Source organism: Astatotilapia calliptera, chromosome 22 (assembly GCF_964374335.1).
Source record: "Astatotilapia calliptera chromosome 22, fAstCal68.1, whole genome shotgun sequence".
NCBI classification, from domain to species: Eukaryota; Metazoa; Chordata; class Actinopteri; order Cichliformes; family Cichlidae; genus Astatotilapia; species Astatotilapia calliptera.
Window position 1 is genome coordinate 14321672 of NC_137442.1, and position 27932 is coordinate 14349603.

At 40.8% G+C, this 27932-nt stretch overlaps 1 long non-coding RNA gene across 1 annotated transcript; it reads left to right on the forward strand.

Annotated features, from left to right (window-relative positions):
• Positions 1–850: 850 nt before the first annotated feature.
• Positions 851–13264, forward strand: LOC113015374 (uncharacterized). The gene is made up of 4 exons (XR_003271090.2): positions 851–1182; positions 3064–3118; positions 5527–5786; positions 11353–13264. It is a non-coding gene; the product is annotated as an uncharacterized LOC113015374 (long non-coding RNA).
• Positions 13265–27932: the final 14668 nt, after the last annotated feature.

Consider the following 27932-nt stretch of genomic DNA (forward strand, 5'->3'; position numbering starts at 1 on the left):
TTCTAGACAGACCAACATGGCTGGGTTAGCTTCATTTATGCAAATGTCGAGCACGTCTAGGCTGTGCATACAGACATATTGAGATCCTATACAATTACGTTTGAGAGGATTCTCGTCTTTCACGGATTCAAAAGACTTCTGGCGTGATTATCATGGTAATTAGCCAAGCCGAAGCGCCTCTCAAGTCTGTCTACAAGTTTCAGCTGCAGACAGCATCACCTTTGAAACATTTCAACACTAAGCAACAAGGCAGGCTCAAATGATGTCCATATTCAGCCGTGCAGGAGAGTATGTTTTTGCTTCTGCTACAGGCTGCACTATTGAGAAGTAGATACAAGCTCCTGTTTAGGCCCACTGACTCAAATAATATATTAAATATAGTGGGAATATCCTCAGGATGCTGAACATAAAAATACAGGGACACACGGGGACACGGGGACTGCATTCCTTTGACTGTCAGCTGTGGTGCTGCTATAATTTATAGCAGTTATTTATAATGCTATTGCAAAGATACAGAGAGATGCTACAAGAATAAGAATCAACACATATAACACACACACACACACACACACACACACACACACACACACACACACACACACACACACACACACACTATAGGAATTAGAGGGATGTTTGGTTGATGGATGAGTGATGTGCCACCATGCACTTCTGCATGCGTCTGTTGGGGGGCGTGAGAGTCGCTCCTATAGGTTCGCATGATAATTACATCGTCCGTCTTGCATAATATCAAAAATCTCAGAGGGTGGGAACAGTGTTACCTCACTGATTCACAAGGGGGTGGGCCTTGGACAGCGTATATGATTTTGGACAAATGAGATGTTAAACCACTTGGAGACAACGGTGCTGGAGATGTAGCCATCCTGGCGGACAGCCCCAACTCCCCCGTGTGCCGCGGGGAGGACCGGGGCTGTGGATGTAGAGGGAAGCCGTCTGACGACATGTGAGTGGAGAGAAAAAAATAAAGAGGACCCGTAAAATTTTTAAAAATGGACGGGGCCGGTGGGACGTCACGATGCGTCGTCGCCACAAAGCTCTGTACGCCGCTCATGAACGCGCTCATTTGGCTCCCAGCATGCCGCACGTCCGGAGAGACCAGCGCTTTCCAGGAGCTCAGCTGAACCCAGTGCAGCACACCCTGCTGCACCCGTGTAGGAGAAAGTAAGAACCGTGTTTTGTGTAATAAGTGATTTGTGTGTGTGTGTGTGTGTGACGGCACGACTCGGGGTTAAAAAAAAAACAGAAAGCTGCAGGAGCCGAGCAGCACTGAGGGCTTTAAGGGTACAACATGCTGATGTGTTTGTCCCCATTGTGCATGAAGTGAGGACTCGTAAGGCGCAGCAAAGCTTTGAGATTTTCTTCAAGTGAGGCTTGTTTTTGATAGATAAAAGATAAAAGATGCGCGGACGATGCGCACCATCAGCATCTGAGATAAAGGCTCCAACGATGGTACGATGGCAGCAGCGCAGACGTGTAGTTTCACTTGTGGCTGCAAACACTTTTGTTTGGCACCAGAAAGCACATGTGTGCACAAATCTGACCGCAGGAGTGAGTTTAGCGGGTTTTTCTTGACTTACGGTTGGTCACAGGTGATCTGTTTTCGATAAGTTTTCTCTCTCGTTTGTTGGTATAAAATTTTATGTTGCACGCTCGGGATTAATGGTCACTGAGATCCCCTTTTTCCTCTCCCCTCCCTCTGTTTAGCCCACCTTTGTCTAAAAGGTGACTCTTTGGTAGCAGTGGGTTGGTGTTTACTGACGCAAACGAAGCAACATTGAATTTACTTTTTGGACTATTCCGTTTTTCCGTTGATGCCGACCTTGGATCAACCATATGCTGTGTTGTTATTGTGCATAAGTTCACGTTGCGTCATTTTCAAGAGTTCACAGACTGGAGGAACATAAGTTCTCCTCTAACTGATCTAATATGTAATCATAATGTGGTAGTGAGAGCCTAACACCGGCCTGTGTTGGTGATGGTGTTGGAGTGGCCTCGGGCGCCATAGCCTTTTGCAGCCTTGTGTTGTTTGGCCTGTTTGCTGTCAGCCGATTACGCACTGGAAAGGCTAAGCAGTGAAGCAAGCATGAAAAAAGGCCAAGGTGATTACTGTACGTGAACCCAGCAGCGCTCCTGCAGGGCTTCATGTAGCCCGGGATTATACACCCCGGTGCCAGCATAGCGCTATGCCCGGAGAGCTCTTACATAAGGCCCGCTTAATCTGTGTGAGAGGGAATCAGACTTCATGTGTGTGTTTGGACTTTTTAACATCTGACTGACATTGAAATGTTACGCGCAGCTCCTCCAAAAAGATGCTCCCTCATTTGGAGCTCATTCTAGATCCTCTCTTCAATAAAAACTGTTCTGATTGCAAAAGAAACACGTGCAAAGGATCTATTTGCTGTCTTCTTCATTACTGAACCCCAGAACAGCACAATTTACATGTGCACATGTACAGCAAAGGACCAGGTGGTAGTGATGGTGGTCCTGCAACATAAGAAACAGGAACCGGCATATAGGTGTCAATATGACTCAGCAGTTAAACTGAACAGGTGAATCCAGGTGCACGATCAAGCGTTCACTGACCTCCTCCCACAGGTTACATTCACGCCGTGTCCCGGTGACGGAAGTGCATCACAAGTGAGAAGTCAGCTGATGCACAAGTGGATAAGTTGCTAATTTGAAGTGGGACCGCTGCAACACCTCAGGAGCGTTGCCGGTGCAGAGTCAGTTAAGCTGCAGGTGCGGCTGAATGACTGCGCACCACACACACACACACACACACACACACACACACACACACACACACACACACACACACACACACACACACACACACACACACACACAGGCCCAGTTTGTAGCTGTCAGGAGCCGAGTAGGCAGATTTCCCACCCAGGGTGCTTTCCAGGGATTTTCCAACGACAGAGTGAGGAGAGGGATCCCATTCACGTGGTGGAATTGAGTTCAAAGTCAGTCCGTTATTATTACATTTGTCGTAGTTTTATTCAAATAACTGATTTTCTTTAACATTTTTTTCTGCAGAAACTCACATTTAAAAACAACAGAAAGGAACTCCAGGCTCTTCTCCAACCTCCAGGTGAATATAAATGATTCCACCATCTTCACTTCCCGATGACTCTGCAGGTGATTTAAACTGGATTGCAGTTTAAGAAAAACGTTAAAAAAAAAAAACCCGTCTGTTTATCTTCTTCACCAACACCTAAACGAAAGATCCGCAGCAGCAGCAACGCGGTGACTCTTGGAAATACCCCCCCCCCCCAAAGAAACCAACAAACAACAACAACAACAACAACAAAAAAAACAATCTTTAGGGAAGCACAAATTTTCATCATTTACAGCCTTTTATGGTCCCAGAAATCTGTTAAAGCAGAACATTTTATACAGCATCGCTGCCAAGTTACCTCTAACAGAAACTTCAGTGTAATTTCCCTTCAGGGACAGAAAACCTATTCGAATGAAACTATCTCTTTTTGCCTCTTTAAACGATGCATCAGCCCATGCGCTGCCTACATAAACAGTAAATGAATACATATAGCCGATTAAAATATTTAATTAAAATAATTTTAAAAAAGTTAATTATTGTCCAGCTGTTTAAAATCATAAACCATGTGTGGATATCTTTAATTAACACCTAACATAGAAATCTAAACAATACACTTGAAATGAAAATATTAACATTTTAAAATAGAGTTATTTATCAAAAAAAATAAAAATAAATTTTTTTTTTCCTCTCTGTCAGGTGACAGGTAAATGATTTTGTCACAGGCGTTACTACAGACAGAAATCCGACATACACACAGTGCAGCTAACAAGGAAGTGGAATATTACGATTATTCAGACACACACACACACACACACACACACACACACACACACACACACACACACACACAGCAGATGGGGGAGAAAATGAATCACAATCACAAAACCACACTGTTTAGGTGTGAGAACCTCGAAGTGATGTTAACACGTCACGGCCTCCACACTATGATCTCCACCAGTGGATGCCCCTGGAAAAATAAAAAAAATCCCCCCCAAAAACCCAAAACTTCTCTTCATTTACCGGAAATCTCTTGGAGCAGGGGCAAAATAAAACGTAAAGCATGTTTATTTTTATTTTAATAAAAAAACCCGGCAAACAAACACCCTGTTTGCTCTGCTCTTTGTGTGTTTTGCGGACACTGATGTGAGGACGGGAGCTGTGGCCTATTTTCACGATGTTGCATCAAAGAACATCTTCCCCATAATAGCGTGTCTGAGTGTGTACGCGCGTGTGTGTTAATTAGGCATCACACCTCGCTGCTAACGCATTAATTGAAAGCCAGCGATGCCTGTGACGTCATCCTCGCTTTCTCGCTAAAAGCCAATAAAAAAAACCCCACACACAACAAAGACTTCATGAAAAAATATTGAAAACCTTTTTTTCTTTTTTTAATTTACAGTGTAACGTTAAAAAGAGATGCGATGTTATGCATTTGGATAATTATGTGACTATTCTGTTATTTCACAAAATGATCTAGAAATATAGGAATGAGTAATTATTAAAATGATGACAGCAAAACTCCATAAATAAATAAATCAGTGGAGGATGTCACACACAGGCTGTATCTTCTATTATTTTAAATAATAAAAAAGTGGAGTCTGATGTTAATGGTTCTAAATAATAATTAAATAAAAACCACACATTCAACAGTGCCTTTAGATTTTTTTTTCCCCTTATATTTTTTAAGCCTTTAACCTTCTTGTAAAGCTTTTGTTTGTTTGTTCTATAGCTGGTAGATTGTAGATATTTACATAAAACTGAAGTGATTTTTCACTTCTTTTAAACAAAAGTCACCAGGAAATATTTTAAGGCTGTGGAAGTTTGCATTAGTAATATTTTAGTAATGTTCAGCCACAGTTTTCGATTTTAACACCAGCTTGAAAATGCTTTCTTTCACAATAATGAATACCAATTTAAGGATTACAATAATTCCATGTAAGACTTTACACACCTTTGTGTTTACCTGCTGTAACACAAACAAATATGCTTATTTTTCTCTGGATTTCCCTTTAGGACCCTATGAAAGATATTTGTGTGTATGACTCACCTCAGGGGTATTTTTACATCCTGCTTCCGTCCCCCTCGTAAAGACTTTTACTGTTGTTGTCTTTAGCTCACTGGATGGCCGGCTGTAACGTTTTGTGTTGAATTCCTCAAAGAATACGCTCACATTTCAGTCATATAAAAAACACTTAATAGCTCGGAAAATGTGCTTTCCCAGCAGAATCCCCTGTGAATCTTTAGTCATGCTTTGTTTTTCATATCGTTTTACTGAGGTGTTTTTAACACCATGTGATCAATTAACACTCCAGATATATGACTATTATTATCATTATTTCCACCTCTGGAATGCGTGCGGTGCAGCAGGCGGAGGAAATTAGCTTTGTCTTGCTGAATTAGCTCTTTAATGCATTTTCCCCTGTCGCTGTTTGTCCTCACAGGTGTATCAGAGGTTGTGTGTGTGTGTGTCTGAGCGTTGCTGGAGGAGAGCGGTGTACGCAGGCCTGAGGGGTTGTCTGTTATCTTTGGTTATCTAGCTGTATGAGTGACGTACATTCTTCATAAAGCTAGATAACCGAAAGTAACAAGAATCCCATTACACGCCTGCACAGGAAAAAGGAAACAACAGAAATGAGACATAAAGAAGCAGCACGGGAGGACGGGAGGTGGACAAAAGATCCTGCTAAGCGATGACGTGAAGGTATGATGCTGTGTTACATAAGGGCTAACGAGAAGGGGGGGTGAGGGGGGTGTTGTGTCTCATGGAGGATCTGGAGGCAAAAAAGACAATAAGTGTTTGATTTGCACAAAATGCCTGAGATCTGCTTGTTGTCAATACAAACCATTGCAATAGTACAGTGGTGGGTGTAGCCTGTGCTGCTGCATTTGTTCTCGTGCTGGTTGGTGAGTGAGTGCGTGGATATTCTCGTTCTGTAGCTCCGACTGACATTCAGGAGTGAGTGCAACATTTAGGTTTCTCTTGTCCTTGCCAAATGTGAACTTGAATTCACAGTGAACTGTAAAATGACTCATTAGCCCCAAAATTGGCAAAACGATCTTACAGATTGACATCCATAACGAACTTTTCCTCTAGGAAAGTAAAAGATCTTAATTGGTGTTCCTCAATTTTAGGAAGTCCAAAGCGATTGAGATCAATTTAAATGTATTCAGAGTCTCTGCAAGAAATTGTTTTGCAAACTCTTTCCAAACAGCTGATGCTGACGCTTCAGGACAAGCCACTTTCCAGGGTTAGTTTCACCTTTTCAGATAGCTTCATTATCTCAAATCTTTTTGTGGCCAATCCCAAACTGCTAATTACGGGTCCGCAGTAATATAGCAGCATTTTTGTCTTCTTTTCTCCACTCGATCAGAAGTCAGATCCAGTCGAGTTTCTTGTGAAATCAAGTTTCTTTGCCAGGTGCTTTAAGGGTTTTTGGCTGTGAGAATAAACTCAGCAATTTAGCTCAATAATCTAGTTATTTAAAAAAATAAGCACATTTTAGACCATAAGTCTTTTTAAAAACCCTAAAACAAAAACAATTGTTCAGTTAGGGTAGCTGAGTTTGCTCAGCTGTACCAGATAATCTGCACAAATGTGGTGTTTCTGTCGCAGTGGTCATAGTAGAGGTGTTTGATTCACACACCTGCCAGGCTGGGTTAGATCCCTGCAGCACCAGCTGCATGTGACACCCTGGGAGGAGAACATGTTGGTATCTCCCAATCACCCTCCCATAATGGCCTTTTTCATTTATTTAGCGTGTATTTTTTGACCATGAATACAGAAACTAATCTCCAGCCGAGAGATTCAGACTCATCAGTGTTTGGCTTCATTTCTCTTTTTTAATAGTTTGGATGATTCATTTCATAAAGGCTGATAATGTAATTGCAGCCCTTCTGGGGTTTTAGAGAGCTCGTCCTATAGAGGCAGCGGCTGTGGCGAGAGAGGTGAAACAAAACAAAGACCACCTTGAGAGGCAATTAGCGGCACTTTGCCATCATTTGGATCATTTCCACTCCAGTTGATGCCACTCTGCAGCTGATCTTCTGCTAAAGGAAAGAAATGGTCACAAACAAGGCAGCAGTGAGGGGCAGTGAGGAAAGATGATGTGTGTGTATGTGTGCGCATGCCTCATCCCACCTTTGGTGTAACTCTGTCGAAATACTTAATAGAAATCTTTAAAGCCACATGTACAGCATCTCCTCTCAAACCTCTTACGCTCCATCGCGACTTCATTAATGTAACAAAGCACAAAGCATGTTTATCTGGGCCTCGTCAGCAGTCATGAGGCTGCTGGGGAAGATCCTCTTTACTGAGCCGATCCTGAAATGTACGAGTTCGTTGGCATCTGCACACGGAAAACCGACTTTTATCCAGCTTTGGGTATCTGTGGCCTAATGAAGCAGCTTATATTGTCTATTTTTGGTTGACCGCACTGTACTTTCTCCACTTTCACCACCACGCTCCGTCTTACTTTTGTAACCCCCCCACCCAAAAACAGCACCCCTCCACTCCCCCCCCTCATTTAATTTTATTCTTTGTGGTTTTTCCCAGCTTCGATTCTCAGATGGTTGGTTCTGATTTGTATGCATTTGCATAATGAATGTCATTTGCATGCTCAGGGGCAGACCATACCATGAGAACGGCTGTGTTGTTTGTGTGTGTGTGTGTGTGTGTGTGTGTGTGTGTTCATGCATGGGCACATGTGTGCTGTGTATATTAAGCACATGTAAATGACACGTTTTTTTTCTTTTCTTTAACGAGCAGACCAACACAGGGTGTTGTGTTTGGCGTCCACACTGTACAAACACTTTATTCTTCCTCTGTGATGTGAGTGTGCGTCTTTGTGCGTCCATGTGTGGCAGAATTGCTCCTCTATGTGCGGTGCGTGTAGGGCAGCTATCTGCCGATCATGCCTCTTTCTCCCTCCCTACCTCTCTTGGTAACCGTTCAGCAATGCACCGACTACAAGAGTGAAAATAAGAGACTCCCTCTTCAATCCCATAATCCTCCTCTTCTCCGACCCCTCCCGTGCCAGTTTGTCCTCCTCTTCCACACGGCAAGTCACAGTCCTGCCACCATCTTAGGTGTTAAGACTGGCACAAAATGGCAGCTGAGCGGTGAACAGCCAGCGCTGCACCTTCCCCCCACTTCATGTTGGTCCCGATCGTTTCCGCGCCATTGGTCGCCTCAAGACAGTGTTAATTACTGCCAGTGTGTTAATTGTAGAGATCGCCCCAAGAGACATGCAGGAAGGGATGAGATAGGAGGAAAGCGCGCTGCCCGTGGCTTTTGAGTGTCGACAAGATGGCATTTTTAGGGGCAGCTGCGGTTCCCGCGTCGCTTTTTCGCTGTGCCCGTCGTCACGCTGCAGACCGACCATTTTGCGGAAAACTCTTAGGATTGCTTTGCTTCGGCAACATTAAATTATACCAGCGCCTTTTTTTTTTGTGATTACAAAGAGTTATCATTTGCACCAGTGGTGGTATTTCTGCATGTGGAACATCCACGTGGTTTTTGTGCCGCGTGCACGTGCAGACAGCTTCATTTGATGATGTTAAGAAGAAGAAAAAAAACCAAAAAACACCTACATGCTCCCTCACACCCTCGAGGAGCCATAATTAGCAACACAGCATTCTTCATAAATCTCACACTTAACAGTTTTCACACATGTGCAGCACGTTTCCTATTTGGCTCGCAGACGAAAGCACGCTCCTTGTGGAAATTAAGACCTCAAACCCTTAAACGACACGTCACGTCGCAATTTGTCCGGATTTGATGAAAGGTCATGCTGTCTTTTCTGGCTTCACGAAGATGCATTATGATGCCAACCATTGGGTTTTGACAGGATCTGAGAAATATCTCAACCTTCAGACAAGCAGTTAACCCCTGTGGTGTGAAAGCCTGACAAAGAAATGGTGTTGCTGCACCGATTTTTTGAAGAAACATGCAAATTAACCTAAATAACGGACATAAATAACCCAAAATATCACCTCTGTTTTGTTCATTTGTTGCTCGCAAATGAAGCTCTCAGATTACGTTCATATTAGCTCCTCTGGCTTGTTATTTATTTTTAGCATTACGAGCATACAATCCATGAGCTGGTGTGTAGCCACATGAATTATCTGACAATTTAATTAACTTACACTGATTTCTAAAAAGGAAGGGAGCTCTAGCATTTGAGATTTTATTAAAAAACACACTTAATTACCTCGAATTTGCATCAAAATGTGGTGCTTTTCAGTAAGATTATGCAATGTTAGTCTTATGTTTTACTTTTTTGGGGGGTTTGCAAGTATGCTTTGATCACCAGTATTTGCGTCTAAAGAGGTCACATACTGAAGTGTGAACATGTGAACAATCCCTTAATTTGGAGTCAAGAGGAGTTCACAGGACAGTGTAAATTCATTCAAATAGTTTAACAGGAATTTAAATCATTGCCTCCCATGTGGTTTTTCTACCTGATCACTGAGCCCACAACTCTAAAGCTAAAGCTGGCAGGAAAGAATAAAGCTCCTATATGTTGAAAACTGTAGTGGGTGAGAAAAAAAATCAGAGGAGGGGGGAGTGAAGTCGGATTGGGTGTGGGGGGGCAGACAGACAGGGAGAGGGGAGCCTGCGACAGTGAGATCTCAATAGTGAGAGGCCTTCTTTGTGTTTCTATGTAAGGTTTATTTTGGGGGGCGCAGGGGGCACGAAGAAAGGAGGGGAAGAGAAGAGGGTGGGGATCCTATCCTGGGCTCTCAGACAAGCGACACATTGTCCTCCCCAATGTGTGGCGGCACTTGTGGCGTAACGCCATTATTTAGGCCAGTGGAGGGAACGGGGGTCTGGAGACCAGCTTAACCAAAACGGCAATTAGAGCCGGATCGTCCTGATTAATGGACGAGGGAGATTGGTAAACAATGCCGGCCATTGTTACCGTAACCCCCCTCCTACAAACCCATACCCTTTTGGTTTCTTTCACACAGCAAACCCTCCATCCCCATTGCCTCTGACACACACACACACACATATACTGCGCCTGCCATGCCAGCGCTCAAAGGGCCATTAGCATGCTGTTCTTGTTTGTTTGTTTGTTTCAGCCTCAATGTAAAGTTTGGCTTGATCATCACATCATACACAAGTATTAACCTTCCCGTGCATTTGTTTAGATGCCGCTATCCAATAAGATGAAGAAGGGTCACCAAAGTTAACGATTAAATGACTGCAGATGTGATTTTTTTTTAACATAAACTGAAAAAAAATTAAACATACAGATCAAATGTTACTAAAAACATCACCACTGCATCACTAAAATCGCATGTTGGCTATACACTAAGTGCTGGAAACGAGGCTGCTCTCTTCAAAAGCGGCGCTGGGCTCATATGTTAATCACACACAACGCGATGCTCGGCTCTGCATTTCAATACGTCCTACTTTATTGTTTTTTTTTTAAGCATATGCACTGAATAATTAGCCACCACATACTCCAATCAGGGGCATGCCAATGTGGGGTTGCCATGACGACCTCATCAGTCCCCCCCCCCACCCCCCATATACACACACACTCCACCACTACCCCCATCATTCTCCACCTTCTCAAGCCACCACCACTCCTCCTCCTCTCTGGCTACAAACAGGACAGAGAAAAATAAAGCGTGGGAAAAAAAACACTTTGTTGGGTGAAACAAAAATGGTGGGATGATGGAGGAAAGGAAAGGAAAGGAGATGTTGTGTTCATGATTGGAACAGCAGCTTGTGTTTAGCTTGATTGTTTTGCAGTTTGGGTGTTTTGGGGGTTGCAGGGAATTTTTCTTGTCTGTCAGGGGTTGATTGTGTGTGTGTGTGTTCCTTCTGCTATCATTGTACCATCTATGAGCAGCATGATTGGGAGCTTACAGTATAGCGTAGAAGGCAATACAGTAACGCTGAGCTCTGTGATAATTAATGTCAGGCTTAGCTCAGAGCCCTACAAATGCTCGAGTCTCTGCACATGATCTGATCCTGAAAATCTGCCTTCAGCTCCTCCAGATCAACAACATCTCCAGCATCACAAAATGTGTAGAAAAATGGATATATACCCTTGCAGGAAACCAAACTGTATATGCAGTAAACTAGAACACAGTTAAATCTGAGCAATTGGTGGTAAAAATATTCAGTTTCTCCTGTTATAACAACAGAAACTTATGAACACCTATATATATATATATATTTTTGTCTTTACGTATACTGATGTGTACATCATTACTGGGCTATTTCTAACGTCCTCTCCATCTCTTCTTTTAAGGCTTCAAATCTGCCTCGCGTTGGGAGACACCGACTAAAAGACTCTGAGTCAGTGATGACGCCCGTTTCACACAGGACTACAACATCATCAACCACCGTTGTTAACCGTTGTTAGAAAGCAAACACAGTAACAACTTCTGTCAGTGGACAACCTGACAGTGGACGGTTAAAACTGCCTGGACTTGTTAAAGGACGCAGAGGTCCCTGTGCGCCCGAGAACGTCGTTATCAGTCTGACGACAGAGAGAAACAAGAAGACAGATGACTCTGAATGAAGTAAACAAACAGACTCTTGAATACTGTGAAGCGGAAACTCAGATTGAAGGATGCTACAGTGGACTGTGTGTGTGTGTGTGTGTGTGTGTGTGTGTGTGTGTGTGTGTGTGTGTGTGTGTGTGTGTGTGTGTGTGTGTGTGTGTGTGTTTAGAGGGGCTCTGCGCATCTGTTCAGGAAACATCTGCGCTAGATTTTAATGTAGGTCACAGCTTAGATTATTCCCTCACACACACACACAAACACACCAAAATAAATCCATCGCCTCATCACTGAGATTTATGTACATTTCTGGAAATTAGAGAAAAAGGAAAAATACAAACAAAAACCAGTAAATATGAAATAGTATAATTATTAGTAGTAATGCTAGCAATTTATCCCTCTTTAGATGAGGATTTTAATATTTGAATAGAATTGACATTTCTTTCTTCTCATTATTTTCTTATTTTTTTAACCTTAAAATAAATTTGTCTCATGTAAAACTTTGTTTCAATCAAACTGTCGACAATCAGTTTGGCTGGATTACTTGAAACAAGCTAAATTTGATATTTAAGTGCAATGACAAATGTTTTTAATTTTACCTGCGCTGCAAGCATCAAGTAAGTTCTTTGACATTTATGTCCATCAACATTACGTCTAATAAGTAAGTACGTAATGTTTATTTTAAAAGCGCAGATATGTGGGTACGAAGCGTTGAACACAAATTATAGTAAAATAAACAACAGTCACAACAACAGTGTGCAACGCATTTTTAACAGTATCATTTGGTGAGTGTATGTGAGTGTTTTTTATGCTTCTGTTTATGGCAGGGTTTCTCAAAAATGTTTAAAACACTAAATAATTTGGATTAAAGCTCTGGTTCACTGTACACTTCTTATGTGTTAGCATAAAAAAAGAGGTTTTTTAAAATGTACAAAAAGGTACTGTGGGGTTGGCGCTACCTCAGTAATCTATTATTAATCTTTAAATTGCACTCTGATTGTGATGCACACTTTAAAAATCAAGGTAGTTATTATCACAGCAGGAGGTATTTTGTCCAATCAAAACGACTTAATGTTTACTTTTTATCTATGCAAAAGAAAGCGAGTAGGAGGCGTTAGATTTGCATTATTTGTGGAAGTGTTGTGCACACGAGTACTGATGCTATATTTGCACAATAGCACATAATGTACACGTTTAGTTTGAGTGAGATGAGCGCTATATGAGCACAGGTGCAATGTGTGTTGCCGGATGTTGCTGAAAAGCATTTTTTTGTTCTTTTTGTCAGTCGGGGTAGAAACAATTAGTGGGAGATGTGTGGCGTTCGGTAATTGCACTGTCAGTCTCAAGACACTGAAATCTGCGTTTGTTCCACATTTCATTTGAGTCAAATCAGCTTTTATGACAATCTGATACGACTGCTCGACTGCACTGGATTCTGTTTTGTTTTAATGTGGAGAATTTGAGTGAATTTGTGCAATATGCTGTGTGGATGCAGCAAAAAACTGTATTAGGAGTAATGTGGACAACTGTAACATTATGCACTATAAACTACTGTCTCAGGAGTTTTGGAAGCTTCTTTTGCACTTGATCTACTTTGTACTATGCAACTGTTTCTAAATATAATCAATAAAAGTATTCATGTTTACAGTGAGACAAAAATGTGGACTATATGTGGATTTTCTTTAGCTACGTTGCAATTAATGTGTGCTAGAATGTAGAGATGGACCGATCCGATATTACGTATCGGTCCGATACTGACCTAAATTACTGGATCGGATATCGGAGAGAAATAAAAAATGTAATCCGATCCATTAAATATCAAAAAAGCACCTCACAAAACTTGCGACATGGCACGTCGGAGCAGTATGCATCACGTGATAGAGCGGCTGTGGCGTGCGAGACCTGTCGGTGGTCTGGTTGAGTATTTCATCTCTGAGAAAGTTATCCCAGAGAGAAGTAAAGCAAGTGTGTAAGTTCATCTCTGAATGTTTGTAAAGCATTCCAGCGTTAAGCTTAACAACTGATATATGGAGCGACTGCCTCTTCTCTCTCCCTCCCTCTCCTGCTGCTACTTTAATCGTGAAACTGATCAATGATCAGCTGATCGGCTTTTCTGTCGTCTCTGACCGTCTCTCTTGCTTGTTTTTGACCCACTTCGTGCCAGAAAGAGGAAACCATCGGCTGAACAACAGCAGGACGTTTAAGCTTGATCAGCTGTTGTTAGAATTTATTTAATATTAGTTTCTACTCGAGGATCTTTTTCTACGTAGCTGACGGCTGGTAACTGTGCAGGGGCGGATCTAGCAAAGTTTAGCCAGGGGGGCCGATAGGGCATTAACAGGGAAAAGGTGGCACAAAGACATACTTTTCTTTCTTATTCTCATTTAAAATGTCTAGTTTTAAATAATTAATTATCTGAATCTGAATACACCCAGTTTTAATCTGATGGAAAATGTATAGAAGTCCATTACTGTATATAGTAACTGTTAAGTCTAATATACCCTAGTAAGCTATAGTACTTTTTCCTTTGGGAAGGTACCATCTGTGCAGTCTGCAGTTCTGTTGAAGAAAGATGTTGAATCTATTTAATTATTCTTGAAAAATAATTTATTTCTGTTCATTTTGTTTCACACTGCATCAAATTAAAGTTGATTACGTCGATTAAGCATCACGAGGTGGAGGGTGGTTCCCTATTTTCTTTTTTTTTTTGCTGGGAGTTTCAACCCTATTAGTTAGGCTGCTTAATATTTCTGCTAAGTTCTCTTTAAAATACCAGAATAGGGAGGATGGAGTAGGTTTAAGTTTATTAGATTGATCAGTATTGCTGAACTATGAAATATTTTGGGTGCAGTGTATTTTTTGCATACAGGTGTAACAGAATAGCTTTAGTGTTTATTTTTTTAACTTGAGTTTGAACTTATACAAAATGCAGCAAGATATTTAAAAAAACAGTTTTATTTATTAAAAAACACAGTATATCGGATTCATATTGGTATCGGCCGATATCCAAATTTATGATATCGGCAGAGGTGGGACCAAGTCATTGTTTTGCAAGTCTCAAGTAAGTCTCAAGTCTTTATCCTCAAGTCTCAAGTCAAGTCTCAAGTAATGTCAGGCAAGTCAGAGTCGAGTCTCAAGTCACTGGTGTAAAAGTCCGAGTCAAGTCACAAGTCTGAAATTTTGAATTTCAAGTCCTTTCGAGTCTTTAAAAAAAACGAAAAAAGGATGTTGCAGTTATATGCTAAATGTAAATATTAGACCATGTAATTTTTAAATCTGTGTTTTTCTCAACACATGACAAAACAGTGAACTTAGAAAATATACACAAATTGTGAAATTGCACCTCTATAAAATGCAGCTCAATTAAACCTAGCTCCAAGAATAATTTTCACCGACGGTTCTGAGATAAGCTGCATGTTATTCTTGGATGCGGTTGTAGGACCGGCTTTAAAATCGCATGACAAAAATATCATACATAAATAAATGATATTTTTTTAAAAGTTTACCAGTCTCACAAATCGTCGTCATAAATACACATTCGTTAACCGTTTATTAATAGGACCTTTGAGCTCAATGGTAATTAATTAGTAGTGGAAATAATTTCTGGTACCCATCACAGAAATGTAGCAGTGACAATAATATTGTATGCTGTAATCGTACTGGGCAATTAGTGATACAAAAAACCTGTTTTATCCTGTGAATAAAAGTATATGTTTTTGTCAATGTACCATAATAACAGAAGCGAAACGCAATATTGTGTCAGGACAATTCACTATTTATGCACAATAAACAAAGGAGCATAGCGCCACAATTTCTGTTCAGCGCCAGACTTGCTTGTAACCTATATCACCAATTATGTTAAGAAAAATGACGCATTAACTACAACAGCAGACTGACCTTTGTGGAAATGCTTGGAGCAGACTAACCTGTGAGCTGGTGTTCTGGGACGTTATATTTGCTCTTTGAATGGCTGCAATCCAGTCGCCTCTTTGTTACTTCGGAAACATGGCTCGAACAATTTCTCTTCAACGACGTAATCCGATAACAACCGATCTCTTTACTCGTCGGCTTCCCGTGGCTGTCATGCGACCGGCTATTGCAGTTAATAATACAACGGCTTCTTGACATTTTTGTGTTTCTTTTTATCGCTGTATAACTGATTTTAATTGAAAGCCTGCATGCGCTAGTACCGCTTGCCACGAGTTCCCAGAATCCTTTGCGGTTCTACCCGTGAATGACGTCACATTTTCAATCTCTATATAATATGCATGTTAAATTTTATATTTGGGGTAAAATATCAAGTCTTTTCAAGTAAACCGGTTCAAGTCCAATTCAAGTCCCAAGTCATTGGTGTAAAAGTCCAAGTCAAGTCACAAGTCTTAGAACATTTTTTCAAGTCAAGTCTAAAGTCATAAAATTAATGACTCGAGTCTGACTCGAGTCCAAGTCATGTGACTCGAGTCCACACCTCTGGATATCGGTATCGGACATAAAAAAAGTGGTATTGTGCCATCTCTACTAGAATGTGAATGGCAATCATAAAGCAATAATGATCAATATTAACAGTGTCTATAACTTATATAAACTCATGCAAACACTAATCTTTCAATCCCACAACATTTTAAATGGTGTTTTCTGAGATGATTTGATATCAGGGAGGTACCTAATAAGACTCAACAGTATGACTGAGACTGGTGTCAAAAGTGTAAATTAAACGTAAATTTACAGTTTTTATTTATGCATCTTAAAATTTCAAAACTTCTAGATAATGATATAAAAAACCAAAATTATCTATCTTCATTTATTTCTTTATTAATTTTTAATTTGAAGATTCAAAGTGTCTCTGCTTTTTGAATTATTGGGGTTTAGAAATGATGCAACTGAATAAATACTACTATTATTGCTAAACTGTAGCAAGTTTGTGAATGCTTAAACTTACGGTAAAAAAACTACATTTTCAAGAATTTGTCAATTGATCGCAAACATGTTAACACTGTGAACCAAAGATAACAAGCACTGAAAATAATTCACAATCTGAAACTGATTGCATCATTGCTCAGCTGTTTTTGTATAGTTGCCTTAAAGGGATTTACATTGTAAGGTAAAGACCCTACAATAACAGAGAGAACCCCATCGATCCAGTGACCCCCATGACCAAGGCCTTGGCAGGAGTGGGAAGGAAAATTCCCGGTTTACAGGAAGAAACCTCCAGTAGAAGAAGGCTCAGGGAGGGGCACCTATCTGTTAGGGTGGAGGGTAGGCAGACAGGAAAAAAGACACACTGCAGAAGAGAAACTAATGATTAAATGCGGAGTGGTGTATAAACACATAGCGAGTGAAAAAGGGGAGTGAAGAAGAAATGTCCAATGCATCGTGTACACTTGAACATTTGGATTGAAGAAGCCTCAAACTGCTAACCTTCTGCTTAGATGACCAGCTTTACCCCCAGTAGTCCTGATAACCCTGATCTGTTTCCTATTTACTTTTTATATGAAACACAGCCAGATGAGCTTGTTTCTACTGCTACCTGTCCTTCAGTTCTGTCCTTCAGCTCCAAAGCTCATGACTGCCTGCAGTTTTTCCAACGACAGTCAAAAAGACAACCTGTTTTTTCCCTCTATTACCCAGGTGTTCTCAGCAGATCCCCAAGTCAAAGATTAATTAGTCTCTTTGATTATTGTGTGGAAATGAGGAAGCTGCTTTTTTTTTTTAAGCATTCATACATTTAACATTTTGTTTCTTTTGCACAAATTTAATCAGAAAAATGTTACACCAGAAGTTTGATATGTTTTATAATGAGTCCATGCTCTATAGATCTGTTAAACCAACTTTTAGAGGAAATTTTTGTTTTTAAATTGAAGACTTTAAATATTAAAAATCGTGGCTATTAGTAGTTCAGTATATAATAAAATATTGTGTAAAATGTTGGAATTTAAACTGGCTCTAGTGGCACTTACTGGCTAATAATAAAGACAGCATAAATATGACACTGTACAGTATACTCAAAAAATATAAATGCATTGGTAAAACACAAACAGCCCTCTTAAAAATGACTGGAGATTCAGAAATGTCTGGAAAACTCCTGAACACATCCACTGATCAATGTTTACACGCAATGCACAATTGCCGATAATCGGAGTCACATCTGGATGATGTGTTGTGTCTGGGACAGGATGGCACAGCTGCTTTAAAATACATGCAGGCCAGTGGATCCAGCTGCTTCTGTGATGGATGCAACATCTAAAAAAAACATCTGGTTTGACAACCTCCTTACACAAACACTTTAGGGTTAAAGGTCACAATAAGAAAAGAGGTTCCAGAGTGTTGGATTTGGGTGTTAAAAACACGACAAATATAAAAATATCTACAGTATTAAAGTGGCCTTCAGCTCTCATACAGGGCGGCATGAGTGATGGAGATCAGTCATCTGTGTGTTTTTTATAATTGTTTTGCTTGTGGTCTTAATTAGGCATGTAAACTTCTTATCAGTGAAAAAAAAAAGACACATTTCTAATTTTAACCCTGTAACACCAAGTGAAATGTATTTGATACACGAGGTTTTTGCCAGTTTTTGAGACAGCTACGTCATTTTATGTTTGTTTTTTTTCCTGAATAACTTACACAAAAATGCCAGGTGTAGCAAAAAAATGGTCAGAAAGTTCAAGAAACACTCCAGTTTTTGGCAATTGTATCATGGTTCAGACTTTACACATTGTTAAAAGATTAATAAAAATGATGATTGTTTCTTTTTTCCTTCTTTTCCTTTTTTTTAAGATGAGTGTTTGAACTTAAAACAGACAACTATCATCCAGCGAGGGTTTCTTTGTGTCAGCTGGCTGGGATTTCTGCTTCAGGCTAAAAAACAAAGAGGGCGTTTCACAGGCTACCTGACTCTTCTTCCACACAAAATGATCCCTGTGAGCGCGCCACCTACTCTAATCAGAAACAATATCAGATGATGATAAAATGGTGACTAAAAATAAAGATCATAAAAAATATAAGGCAATGCTGTTGTAAATAAGAGATTATTGCTGCAGTTAATATGTTTATTTTAATGCTGAGCGCTCTCTCTGTGCCTCGCTGCACATTAGAGCTCTGAAACATTAATGATGACCAGACTTTAACAAACCATCAGGAAGCATTAAAAACAAAGCTGTATCTAAAACACCTGTTATATTACTTCCGAATTTGAGAAATGACTTTTGGTAACAGATGCTGATGAACTAATGTGTCTACATGGTGCATTTTGACATTTTAGGTTTAATAACAATACGTGTGATTTGTTCTAAATAAAACTAAAAGTCCAAAGTGGTTACTTCATAATGCTATTGATTAAATTTCACATGCAACCCCACATACTGTACGTGTAAGTGAAAATCACAATCAGCAGAAGTACTAGACTGTCTTACAAATGATTCCAGCACATGTGCTTCACTGACTGACCTCTCACCTGCCTTTAGCAAGCTACAATCCAATACCTTAATTAATAGGCTCTAAAAGCTGAGCAGTCATCACGAGAGCCAAATGTCAGCTCAATTATAACTCAAATATACTGGATAACTTGGTCTTAAAGAGACAAAAAAGTCTACCATACATGGAAAAATAACAAATGCAGGGGACATCAGCCACACAGAATAATTTATAATGTCAGAAAGAAATGAAAAGTGTTTTTAAGACCATTTGCATCATTTGTCATTTCTGGAAACGATCTAGTTTCGCTTGTTCTGCAAACACGAAAATTAACATAATTTTGCGTTGTAGGAGATGGATGGTCACCCAACTCAGTGTACCCGCACATTAAATGTGAGCAATGTTGCAGCAAACTACACGGCGAAACCACTGATCGTAAAGCATCAGTCCAGCCTCCTCGTGTGAAAATTACAGTACTTGAATTCAGCTGTAAGCCCAATTACAGAGTGTGCTGTCTTTTACAGGAGCCTAATTACAGAGCGATCAAGATCAAGGCCGTTTCTAGTCTGATGTAGGTCACTTTCAACACGATTAAAATATTATTAACATTTCTCAGTTCGTGCATTTGTCTAAATTCGATGTCTTTTCGGGGAATTTAGCTGCTAAAAGTGCCAACTTAAATGTATTTGAACATGCCACCGCTACTGTAAGCCTAGGCGCCACAATTGCTGTGGTAAACGTGAGAATTAATAGTGCGCACACTCACTTTAAAGAAAAAGATAAATCCTGAATGAATGTGCCATATGACAGGTAGGCCCTCTGCTGCAGTCAGCGCTGCAGCTCGGCCTCCAGACAGCAGGAAAGTTACGGGAACCGTCTGATTACGATGGAATCAATAACAAAACAAAAGACCATGTCTGGGAGGAAAATCGTGGGAAGTGCCGCCGAGGGCCTGATTAGCATTCTGTATTGCGAGTCCCCATAGGCCGTCTCCTAGAGCCCCCAGACCCACAAGTGAAGAATGGCTGCGCGGGAGGGGAGGGGGCGCTGAGAAGAGGCTGCAGAGGGCCAGACGGGGGATGTGGAAAGTCAAGGAAGACAGCTTCACAAAGGAAGGCATGGTGCTGAGGAGGGGGAGACAAGGGGAGGTGTCGGGGGGGCTCGAGGCTGCCACCGTGAAATCAGGCAGCGCGAGGGAACTGGGTTCAAGTTCAACAGCAAATCCCCATCTGCGTGCTGAGGTGATGAAGACGAAGCGTAGAAGAAGACTTTAATGAAGAATCCTGATTGACTCAAACTGTGACTTCATCCCATCTGAGTGCGCCTGGTGTTCAAATGAAACTAAACAGAGAGGAACCTTCTCCTTCACCAGAACTCCATTTACCACTGACGAGTACGTGTCAAAGAAGGACATCACTAGTTGAAGCCAATACCAAAGCAAAGAAGAAAATATAAACATGCGAAGATTAAACATTTACACAAGTGTTTGGTTCACAAGTACATCGAAATACTCTGAATCTCAGCATCAAGCTGGCATCAAATATTTCTATTTGTTTAAATCACTGTGCAGCTGGGAGTAATAACCTTTAAAGAGTGGATTAGATGGCAAGCAGCTGATGACAAAACACTGTAAATTTCCTGCAGATCAGAACTGACAATGCCAAAAACCTTCTCACAGATTTCTAAGATTCCCGATCACTCACTGATCAACGCACAAACCACACAACAGCAACGCACATATCCTACAGATTACTTGTTTTTTTCTTGGATTGTGAAATGAAAATAAAGTTTCTCAGACTAAAATCCTCCAGGATTATATAAAATACAGGCAAAAATACAGGCCAGTTCCACCCCTCGGCCTCCTAGTAGATCCACCTATGGTATCAATTTCAAAATTCCACGTTACCTCATTCTCAGGTTATCACATTTATAAGATTTTCAGAAAACCTGACCTCTGACGTTGGCCTTGAGGTTGAGTTCACTAATATTTGAACTCCGAGATCTTTAATAGATCCACCTATGGTATCAATTTCAAAATGCTACATGCTCTAGTTCTGAAATGATCGCATTTACAAACTTGGATGTCCAAGCTACACACCCGCCCCTCGTGAATATCCCAACAATACCCCTCAGATATAAAAGACTGATGGGGTACAATACACTGTTTGCACTCTTCTGTGCTTATTCTAACTACCAACTGAATCACCAGGTTTAGACAAAGTTCTTCACTTCAGAGAGGCAACATCTTTAACATAATAAATCGAATGATTTGGAAGAACACCATATAAAAGCGTTGTCATGGGATATTAAAAGAAATTGATTTTTTAATATACTGGTTCTACTAGTTACTGGTGGGGGATATACCATTTTTGAGCTGATTTTATGCTAAATGTCAGCCAACAGATCTACCAATGAATGGGACTGACTGTCCTTCCTTTATTTTTTTTCATGTGGAATTTGTAAGTACCTTTAGTTATATTAACATGTTAAATATATGTTAGGTAAAGGTTTAAATCACCATGATGGACAGATTTCTCCACACCACTAGGTATTCACCTGCAGAAATACGCAGATATAAATGGAAGCTGTTTATAAAGATTATGCAAAACAAACTCTGAATATATCAACGTCCTCACCCTGCTTGAGGTCAGAAATTAAGTGTGACATCAAGAGGTCTGACCTCAGGGCACAAGGACAATGGTCACTTCCTCCTTACTTCATCACCTTTCTACACACGTTTAAGTGTTTGCATTCATGCATGTGTGTGCGTGTTTGTGAGTCATGGGAGAGTGTGACGGGAGGAGGCTGCACTGCATGACCCTTGTTGATGGCCTTTTAAATCCACAAGTTGTTTGACCTTTGATCCCTGTGATTGTTGTTCTGCTTCCTTGCAGGTCTTTTGGGATTTCCCATAAAGACACCTGTGAAATCCTGCTGGTTGGTTTTTATGCTGACTCACACGCTTGATTTAGTATTATTAATTCTTGCTGAAATGGACAGTGAGCAGGGGATGAAACAGTCAAGTTAGTGTAGCAGCATTACAAGCAGTGATCCACTCCTATTAACTGCTCAAACATTAAAAATCTACATTTTTATAAAGGCTTAAAGAACCTTTTTTAAATCATTGAGCTGTTAAAGTTAAAAGTTATAGGCGTTTCCTGTGAAACTAATAATGAAAAAGGTTCAAAATAAACAGCAGTTGCCTGTGCTTGGTCAAAAAGTTCAAACTTCTCTTTAAAGACTAACGGGGAAATTATGGTTCAGCCGAGGCAGCACATGAGCGGCCCCTTGGCAGCTTTGAGTGCTCGTGTACCTGCAGAGAGTCAAAAATATGAGGCAAAACCTCTCTGTGGGCCACTCATGCTTGTGCTGCTCTTGGTCCAACCAGCAAAGTTATAACACAAAGAGCTGACGTGAAACCAAGTGTTAAAAATGATGAACAATGTCCACTACAGCCAGTCTGTGCTTTTAATACTGCATTTTTTTCAATCTCTGATCTTTTTTCACATTTTTCCTATTTCCGATGAACTTCACTGTCGATCCCATCCCTATTCTGGCTCATTAGTCAACCAATCAGCATTCTACCAACACGCTGTATCATCTATCTCAAATGGTAGCATGTTTGCAATGGTTGAAACCCCCTCTTCATAGGCTCTCTGTAGAAAAATATCTTGGTAAATGGATGCAACCATGGTACCATATATGGTAATGAAACAAAAATCAAGTAAATTGAAATGTATGACATCTTGATGGGAGTGCGTTTTGATGAAATAATAGACAGATATCAGGTTGACACATCCTGTCCATGGCTGGGGTGGGGGTCAGGGGGGTCAGTGCTGGATAAAGAGGTTGTTGACCTGCTGGTCTCCTGGAGTTTAACCTCTTGCCCCCCTTTGTGATGAAAGCTCAGAGGTTGGGACTCAGTTAGGAGGGGTCAAAGGGGAAGTCTTCCCCGGACGGTGGGCAGGAGGATGAAGCGTGTCGTCGGTCCTCAGCGGACGGTGGCAGTCGACTTAAAACACGTGCGTGCTCAGGCTCACCAGAATCTAACGGTTAATTTCTAAATGTATGCAAATATGTTCAGGCTGGTGCAGAAACAATAAACGCACATGTTAAAAAGAATGTCCTGACTTTAGTTTCTGTTGCCACGTTTTGCTAGAGATCATGCATGGGAATGCTCGGCTCAGTCTTTCCCCACAAATGAAAGCTGTCTGAATTTTATTTTCCACCCAGAAGTCCTTCACTTGCTAGGTTTCCATTAAAAAAAACAAACCCATGTCTAGTGAACACTGGTGAACACTTTGTGAATTATCCTTCAGACCATTGACAGGGGGGCGGCGAGCTCGATGGGGAAACAATATCTCATAGATTGCAATGAAAAAACAAAACAAAAACCGATCCATCCAGGCGAAGACACCGGCACAAAACATGGCTAGAAATCAGCCATGAGTATGTCATGGCACGCTGGAGGGTCTGACTACTTAATTAGACATATAAAAAGGCTGGGTCAGACAGAGCAGACAGGGAAAGAAAGGCTGGCGAGATGAGGCCCTTCAAATTGTCTGCGTCACACTGTGGGAGTGTGTGTGTCTGGATGGCGCTGTGAGAAAGTGTGCGCCGTGTCGTTTGCATGTCTGAGTCTCGCCTGTGTGGGTCTGCGTCCGACTGCGTGCAGGAATGTGTCTGTCTGGTGCATCCGTGTGAGCTATTGAATAACATGTTTAAGGCGCGCTGTGGTGGCTTTTTTTGTTTGGTGTAACGGAGTCTGATTGTGTAAATCTGCTTTAAACCAGACGTGTACGGCACACACACACACATAGAAACACATGCAGCAGTTTAAGAGCACACAAAAAGCATCAGAATGGGAATTTTAAAGATAAAAACATTAAACTACTTTTGTGGTATGAAGCAATAACACATGCTAAAAATACGTGCTCATGAATACAGAGCTCGGTTGGTTGAATCGCGCCGTTGTCGGCCAGCAGATTCAACCCTCGCGGGGGTCGAGATTATTAAGATGCATGACTGATTAACAGAGCAGCAAAGAAGGTAAATACTACATCATATTACATTTTTCTGTCAGGCCTCCCCCTGCTCTTTATTTTTTATTCTCAGAGATTAAATTATCAGCATCACTGAATCATTTTTCTCTAAAAGTTATTTATATACCACAAGGTCAAACTATGAGAAATCAGCGACAAGGAGTCACCAAGAAGTTTGCACTTCGAGGTCTGTTTGAGGGTGACGAGGAGCCTCACTGCTTACATGAAGTGTTTGTAGTTTCAGGTTGTAGCTTTGTTTAAAACTGAAGTTGGAGTGTATGTTGCAAGGTTGAGCTAAAAACTCTTAACTGGAAAACGTCATGAGGTGAAAGAGAGCCGTGGTGCTCAGATGCAGGACTAACCAGCTGGCGTTGTTAATGTGTTCTGCTGTGGTCAAACTACAATATTATGAAATGTAGTTCATTCATCTAGCCTGATGTAAACATGGCTGAGGTTGAAATTTAACCTCCTGCCACACTGCACCCTCATAAGGGGACTATTTTTGGCTTTCCTGGACTTTACACTTTATTGTGTTTAATCCTTTCTTAAACAATGGCGACTTTAATGTTTATGCTGTAAAATAAACCCTTTTCCCCCATATGTAGATCATAGCTCATCTGAGATCTTTAGGAGAAACACCTCTACTTCTACATCGCTTTGTTCTCAAGTCTGCCTGTCTGTCAAGCCTGCCCAGCACAATAACGAAAATACTCCATCAATCTTTAATGGCTGAGGGGTAAAAAACCCCAAAAAACCTACTGCTGGCTGCTCCCTGTGGCCACCACAGCAAGTAGCTCTGTTTGATCAGACAGAATTTATGCCGGATACTCTTCCTGACACAAACCCAACAGAAATCAGTGTGTCTGACTCGAATCAACCCAGCAACTTTCACTTGTCAACCAAATGTGTTAATCACTACATCAGCTCTCCAACTCTGTTTATCCATTAAAAATTCCTCAATGTGCTCACAAGTATTACCTTGTGTGCTGACGTAAAACTGTTTGACTGAAAACCTTGACGGAGAAATGAAGCACATGGGAAAGTGGATACTTGAGGCTGGCTCCAACAGCGAGTCAATCTCCAGACTTCACATGGTAAAGAACCCAGTTTGCAGAAGAAATAAATATATTTGCATCCTTAAACATATCATTCATGACAGCTGTATAGGAGTTTGATTAGTTTATTAGAGTACAATAGTCAAATGCTATGCATATTTAACATGGTGAATGTGTTTTTAAGTGTCTCTAAGGCACCCATGTTTTGGTAAACTTAGCTTTTTCTATCTGTTTTGGCCTTTTATCCACACAAACATGAAGCATTTTTAAAAACCAGGGTGCAAATGTGAAGTTGAAAAACTCCTTTGAACAAGATATCTGGAAAGTTTGCCTCACAACATTGAAAGGTGCACGCCTCTATCGCCTGTGTTATTGTTTATGACCTTTAGGAAAGGTAAGGAAAGCAGTTATCGCATTCACAAGATTTTCAGAAAACTTCTGCTGCTGTAACCCATCTGCTTCCTGGTTTGACATGTTTTGTGTTCAGAGATGCTCTTCTGCATACCTTGGCTGTAACGAGTGGTTATTTTTCTGAGTGATGCATTTCTATCATTTCCAAGCAGTCTGATCATTCTCCTCTGGCCACTGGTATCAACAAGGTATTTTCACCCACAGAATCGGCGCTCACTGGATTTTCTCTCTCTTTATTATTTTTTTATTTTCTGTTGGTGGTGTGGGAAAATGGGAAAATCCAGCACCAACAACCATGTCCAAAATCAGTTAAAATCACCTTTTTTCCTCATTCTGATGCCCAGTTTGGACTTCAGCATGCTGTCTTGATTATATATAAATATGACTAAATGTATTACCCTGCTGCCATGTGATTGGCTGACTGGATAATGGAGTTAACGGGCAGTTGAACGATGTCCCTCATGAAGTGTCTACTGTGTATTTGTCCTCTCATTTCAACACAGCACCCTCTTCAGGACATTAAATACTACATATCTGAGCAGGTTTTGATATTAACCCTAGTTTAACTGTTTGAATTTTAGCCTCCACCGTGTCTCTTTAGACTGACCCGGCCTCCAACATGTTTAAACTACATTAAGTGAATCAGGGACTACATAGAATGTGTCCCAAGAAGTCGTTAACGGTCGAAACAACCACTTATAATAATCACTTATTCTTACTCACTCAGTGTTGCTTGGAGCAGACATCTCTAAGTCAGCCCGTGGGTGAGAACCAACTGGGAACCCTCCATCCCAGCTGCAGCTATTTGTTGTCTGTGAAACATAGAGGGGAGGTCAGAGGTCAAATAAGTTCACAGGAACACGATGCTTTCACATGTTAATGTTCCAGCACGGCACAAGAAAAACACAGTGGTGATTATAATGTTTTTAGGACACTGTTTAGTGAAATGTGTCGTAAACTCACGTTTGATGGATGCATCTGCTTAACTGGCGAGTAGAAATGAGACCGGGGTGCTAACTGTTTAAAATCAACACAAGAAAATACAGAGAAACAGGGTAGGGTGGTAGAGACAATTGTGATGATCCAGCTGCATTTAGAGAGTCATAGCCAGTCAGTTATTAGCATGTTATGCACAGTGGTGGAAAGAGGAATATATTAATTATGGTGTAAAACCTTTAACTGAGTGATTCATGTTCAATTCAGTGTTTTCAGATAGGCATTTTGCACTTTAATGCCACGCCATCTGACACTACTTGTTACTTTACAAAATAAAACACTCTAAAATCTTTTCAAACACTGGTATATTTGAATCCACCCAACATTAAGTGAACTAGTTAGGACACATCTCAACCCCCAACAACAAAAACCTTTGTTTAAGTAAGAGGATAAATCCTAAATCTTCTTTTTTTTTCCTGTGAGTGTGTCCTGGGCTTAGATAGACAGGCTTACAAACATACTGCACCACAGTGGAGGCAGTCTTGTCATACGGGCACGTATGGCTGCCAGTGGAACCGGCTCACTGGTGTTTGTTGGTGATGTGACTGCTGTTAGAAGCAGCAGAATGAACTGTGAAGTGTACAGGGCTATAATCGCTGCTCAGATTCAGCCAAGTGCTGCTTCACAGTGCAAAAGGATAATGACCCAATAGATAATGCAAAATGAGTCTAAGAGGTTCTCAAGGCAAAGAAATTGTGATGTTCTTCGATAGCAAAGCCGGTCAGCTGATCTCAACCTAACAGAGCACCCAGCTTTCCAGTTATTAAATACAAAACTGAAGAAGGAAGGACCCACAAACAAGCAGCCAGGGAAGGTGGGCCAGCTGAGAATTTCAAGGGAGAAAAAATGGTATTTGGTGATGATTATGGGTTCTAGACATCAGGTAGTCACCGACTGTAAATGATTTTCATCCAAGCAATAAAAACAACCCTTAAATCTAAAAGTATAAAATTATGCCTCTGAAAATAGTGGTTTATGTATAGAAACGGTTAAAGCAACATATTTGTAGCCTTCCTTGAATTAAAGCTGAAAGTCTAACCTTTCAACAACATACAGATTTTTTTTTTGTGTTTAATTTAAAATCCTCAGTGACGGTGTGCCTACGGCAGCAAAAACTGCAGCAAAATGTGTCTTGGTCAAGCAAATTAAGGACCTAACTGTACACAACCAGCACTGAGGAGGTCTTAAGACCTCAAAATGCCACTGTTGACCGAAACCCAAGAGTGTCATAAAAAAAAGAAAAAATCAGGGGTGTGTGGGTTGAGTTTTAACCAGCTAATGCATTTAAAGACTCACTTTGGTCATGCAGCAACAACATGAGAGCTGATGGTGTAATCACGGTATCGCTGGCTTGAGACTGCAAGGACCTTTTGTTGCTGTTTCTCTTTCCCCCACCAAGTCTTTACTGTCATC